The 5,221-nt window shown below is 39.2% G+C and overlaps 1 pseudogene; it reads left to right on the top strand.

Annotated features, from left to right (window-relative positions):
* The first annotated feature begins 620 nt into the window (after positions 1-620).
* LOC127697857 (arginine/serine-rich coiled-coil protein 2-like) lies at positions 621-1,787 on the top strand (annotated as a pseudogene).
* The last annotated feature ends 3,434 nt before the right edge of the window (positions 1,788-5,221 follow it).

Raw genomic sequence — 5,221 nt, 5'->3', positions numbered from 1 at the left:
TTTCTATTTTGTGGAATAATTTGAAGAGTATTGGAATTAGGTCTTCATTGAAGGTCTGATAAAATTCTGCACCAAACCCACAGAAAAAAACCACACAATCATCTCATTACATACTGAGAAAGCATTTGACAAAATCCAACACTCCTTCAGGGTAAAAGTCTTGGAAACAGCAGGAATTCAAGTCCCTTACCTAAACATAGTGAAGGGAATATACAGGAAACCAGTAGCCAACATCAAACTAAATGGAGAGAAACTAGAAGCAATCCCACTAAAATCAGGGAGTTGACAAGGCTGCCTACTCTCCTCCTACCTATTCAATATAGTACTTGAAGTCCTAGCCAGAGCAATTAGACAACAAGGAAGTCAAACGGATAAAAATTGGAAAGGAAGAAGTCAAAATATCACTATTAGCAGACGATATGATAGTCTACTTAAAATTCCACCAGTGAACTCCTAAACCTGATAATGAACTTCATCAAGATGGCTGGATATACAATAAACTCAACCAAATCAATAACCTTCCTCTACTCAAAGGACAAACGGGCTGAGAAAGAAATTAGGGAGTACTGTTGAGTGTGGGTAAGCAGAAGCACCAATTTAGCAGCTGGGACTCAAAAGCAATGGTGGCTATTGATACAGAATGAGATTAGGCCCAGAAAAGACATCACCAGATAGAGAAAAGAAAAAAAGAGTAGTCAAATATATCTATTTTTTCAGTAGCCTCAAAACATCATTTTTCAAAGTTGAGGTCAAGGTCAAGAGAAAGAAAACAAAAATTAGTTAATGATGGAAGCAAGCACAGGAGCCTGAGCAGAAGCAGAGTCAAGAATCCAAAGATAAGGCCTCTAAGAGACACAAGTCTGAGGAGCACAATGACAAAGAACACTCTACTGACAAAGGAAGAGAATGATTAAATTCATCTGGGAATGGTGAGGACAGACACAAACACAAAGAAAGGAAGTCATCATGGGGCAGAAGTTAGATCATGTTAAAGACTCTATAGCAGTAGAACAGGGAAAGGAAGAAGTCTTGCTCAAGAAGTAGGGATTGGAAAATCAATCCCAACCCAGAAGCAGAGGCAGGAAGATGTCACCATCTAGAAGCAGATATAGAAAAAGAAGGATCAGAACATTCTCCTGATTAAGATCCATACACAGGCATAGGACTAGAACCAGGAGCAGAATATGCAGTTGAAGTCAAGATAGAAGAGGATAAAAAAAAACCAAGAAGATTTAGCAGAAGCCTAAGCCAGATACCTAGTCCAACTCCCTTCGGAGGCAGAAACACAGCAATTTACCCATGAAGATTAGCTAGATGAAAAAGGACAAAGAAACTATAAGAACAAAAAATGAAATGGTCAAAATCAGAAACAACAAGAAATGGCTGCAGTGGCTGCAGCAACTGGAGGCAGTGTTGAAATCAGGAACCCAGGTTACCCAGGTTACTCCTCAGATAGCTATGGCTGCCCAAATAGTGGCCCTGGAAGCTAAAGCCTTGGCAGAGACAGGTATAGCAGCAGAGCCCAGTTACTATAACCCAGCAGCTGTGAATCCAGTGAAATTTGCTGAGCAAGAGAAAGAGAGGAAAATGCTCTGGCAAGGCAAGAAAGAAGGCAACAAATCTCAGTCTGCTGAAATCTTAAAAAAATGAATTTTGGAAACAAGGACCAAAATGTCAAATTTAGGAAGTTAATGGGCATTAAGAGTGAAGATGAAGTTGGCTATAGCTCCATTGATAAAGAAAGTTAAAAGACTTTGAAGCAACAAGAAGTTTTTTTGAAATCTTGATGCTCAGTATGATTGCAAACCCACACACAAAGAGAAACAGGTTTGGGTTTCACATCTTCAATGTGTGAAGTTTGGAAAATATCCATTTGGACTTTATAGACTTGGTCTGATGTTAGGACCTTGTTCACCAAACAGCTAGTATTATAACTGACTTGGGTGTTGCATTGACATTAATTTATTGAAAAATATTACTTTTTTGTAAATATCAGATCAGTGATACTGGTGTCAGTGTTGTAATCAGGTTGAACCCACTTCTATTAAACTTGACAGGACTCTAGAAGGACAATAGTTTTTAGTTCATGAATTCTACTTTTCAAATACATTAAAGCTTTGGGTGGGATAAAATCGCATACATAGATTTTCTCGTGTCCCCTGTCTTCTATACTTTTGACTTAACCTAGCACAGTTATTTCCATTTCTTGAAAAATGAAGCCAGCGTTTCTGTAGATTTCCTTTAGAAGGTCTGGCCATGTGGCACATAATCCTGCACACAAGCTGGGCAGTGATGATAAGAAATGGAAAGGGGATAAAACTTGAAATGTGAATAAAGAAAATGTGCAATTGAAAAAAGGGAATTAGGGAAGTGACACCCTTCACAATAGTCACAAATAACATAAAATACCTTGGTGTGACTCTAACCAAGCAAGTGAAAGATCTGTGTGATAAGAACTTGGAGTCTCTGGAGAAGGAACTCAAAGATGGAAAGATCTCACGTGCTCATGAATTGGCAGGATTAATATAGTAAGACTAGCCATCTTACTGAAAGAGATCTACAGAGTCAGTGCAATCCCCACCAAAACACCAACTCAATTCTTCATAGAGTTAGAAAGAGCAATTAGCAAATTCATTAAGAATAACAAAAAGCCCAGGAGAGTGAAAACTATTTTCAACAATAAAAGAATTTCAGGGGGAATAACCATCCCTGACATCAAGCTGTATTACAAAGCAATAATGACAAAAATTGCATGGTATTGATACAGAGACAGGAAGGTATAATAAGGAACAAAACTGAAGATCCAGAAATGAACCCACACACTTATGGCCACTTGATCTTAGACAAAGGAGCTTAAAAAACATCCGGTGGAAAAATGACAGCATTTTTAACCAATGGTGCTGGGTCAACTGGAGATCTGCATGCAAAAAATGCAAATCAACCTATTCTGATCTCCTTGTACAAAGCTCAAGTCTAAGTGGATCAAGGACCTTCACATGAATCCAGATACATTGAAGCTTATAGAGGAGAAAGTGGGGAAGAGCCTTGAATATGTCAGCACAGGGAAAAATTTCCTGAACAGAAGAGCACCAATGGCTTATCCTCTAAGAACAAGAATCGAAGAAAGGGACCTCATAAAATTGCAAAGCTCCTGTAAGGCAAAGAACACTGTCAACAGGAAAAAATGGAAGCCAACAGATTGGGAAAACATCTTTACCAATCCTGATACATACATCTGATAGAGGACTAATATCCAATGTATACAAAGAACCTTAGAAGTGAGACTCTAGAGTCAATTAAAATTGTTAAAAAATGAGGTACACAATGATACAGAGAATTCTCGACTGAGGAAACTTGAATGGCTGTGAAGCACATAAAAAAATGTTCTATATCCTTAGTTATCAGGGAAATGCAAATCAAAACGATCCTGAGATTCCACCTCACACCAGTCACAATGGCTAAGATGAAAAACTCAGGGGACAGCAGATGTTGTCAAGGATGCAGAGAAAGAGAAACACTCCTCCATTGCTGGTGGTATTGCAAGTTGGGACAACCAATCTGGAAATCAGTTTGGAGCTTCATCAGAAAATTAGACATAGTACTACCTGAGGACCCAGGTATATCATTCCTGGGCATATACCCAGAAGATGCTCCAACATGTAATAAGGATACATGCTCCACTTTGTTCATAGAAGCCTAATTTATAATAGCCAGAAGCTGGAAAGAAACCAGATGTCCTTCAACATAGTAGTGGATAAAAAAAAAGGTATATTTACACAATGGAATACTACACAGCTATTAAAAACAACAACTTCATGAAATTCTCAGGTTTTCAAGTTTTCTCTTGAGAAAAGCTGGCATGGATAGCAGTCACACTCAGAATGAAAATTTTAAATCCCATTCATTTTCCTTCAAATTTCATGGTTTCCTTGTTTTTAATAGCTGAATGATATTTCAGTTTGTAAATATGCCACATTTTCCTAATCCATTTTTCAGTTGAAGTCCATCCTGGTTGTTTTCTGTTTATGGCTTTTACAAATAAAGGGTACATCTCCCCACTCTTGGGCATTTTGAATAAGGGTATCCTCAATGAATCCTACAAGCCTCTCACATCCCAGGTCTATGGGAATTTCTAGAGGTTCCCCTTACCCTACCCCACCCCCACAGCTGCATATTTCCATTCATTTTTCAGGCCCTCTGGGCTTCTCTCCTGTCTCCCCTCAAACCTGATCCTGCTCCATTTCCCCTCCCCTCTCCACCCAGGTCCCTGCATTCCTCTGCCTCCTGGGATTATTGTGTTCCCCTTTCTTTTTCTTTTCATTTTCTTTTCCTTTTCCTTTTCCTTTTCCTTATCCTTTTCTTTTTCTTTTTCTTTCTTTTTCTTTTTCTTTTTCTTTTTCTTTTTCTTTTCTTTTCTTTCTTTCTTTCTTTCTTTCTTTCTTTCTTTCTCTCTCTCTCTCTCTTTCTTTCTTTCTTTCTTTCTTTCTTTCTTTCCTTCTTTCTTTTTTTTTTTTTTTTTGGTTTTTCGAGATAGGGTTTCTCTGTGTAGCTCTGGCTGTCCTGAAACTCACTCTATAGACCAGGCTGGCCTCCAACTGAGAAATCCTTCCTCTGTCTCCCAAGGGCTGGGATTAAAGACTTGCACCACCACTGCCCAGCTGGGTTCCCCTTTCTAAACAAGGTTGAAGCATGCTCTCTTGGGCCTTCAGTATTGTTAAACTTCTTATGGACTGTCGGTTGTATCTTGGGGATTCTTTACATTTTGGTTAATATCCACTTATCAGTGAGTACATACTTTGAATGTCCCTTTAGGTGTGGGTTATCCCAGTCAGGATGATATTTTCTTTTATTTTTTTATTGAATATATTCTTCATTTACATTTCAAATGATATATCCTTTCCTTGTTTCTGCCCTCCCAGAAATCCCTCAATCCATCCTCCCTTTCACTGCCTCCCAGAAGCTGCCCCTCAACCCAACCCACTCCCACCTACCCCCTCTCCATTTCACCATGCTGGGGCATCTATTAAACCTTCATAGGACCAAGGACCTTTCTTCCCATTGATGCCCAACAAGTCATTCCTCTACCACAATTTCACTTGGAACCATTCATAACCCTTGATTGATGGCTTAGTCCCTGGGAGCCCTTGGGGGTCTGATTGGCAGTCATTGGCGTTCTTCCCACGAGTAGGCAAACCCCTTCAGCTCCTCCAATCCTCCATCT

Source organism: Apodemus sylvaticus, chromosome 1 (assembly GCF_947179515.1).
Source record: "Apodemus sylvaticus chromosome 1, mApoSyl1.1, whole genome shotgun sequence".
NCBI classification, from domain to species: domain Eukaryota; kingdom Metazoa; phylum Chordata; class Mammalia; order Rodentia; family Muridae; genus Apodemus; species Apodemus sylvaticus.
The sequence above is the reverse complement of the archived record's forward strand: the minus strand, read 5'-3'. Positions and strand labels throughout refer to the sequence as shown.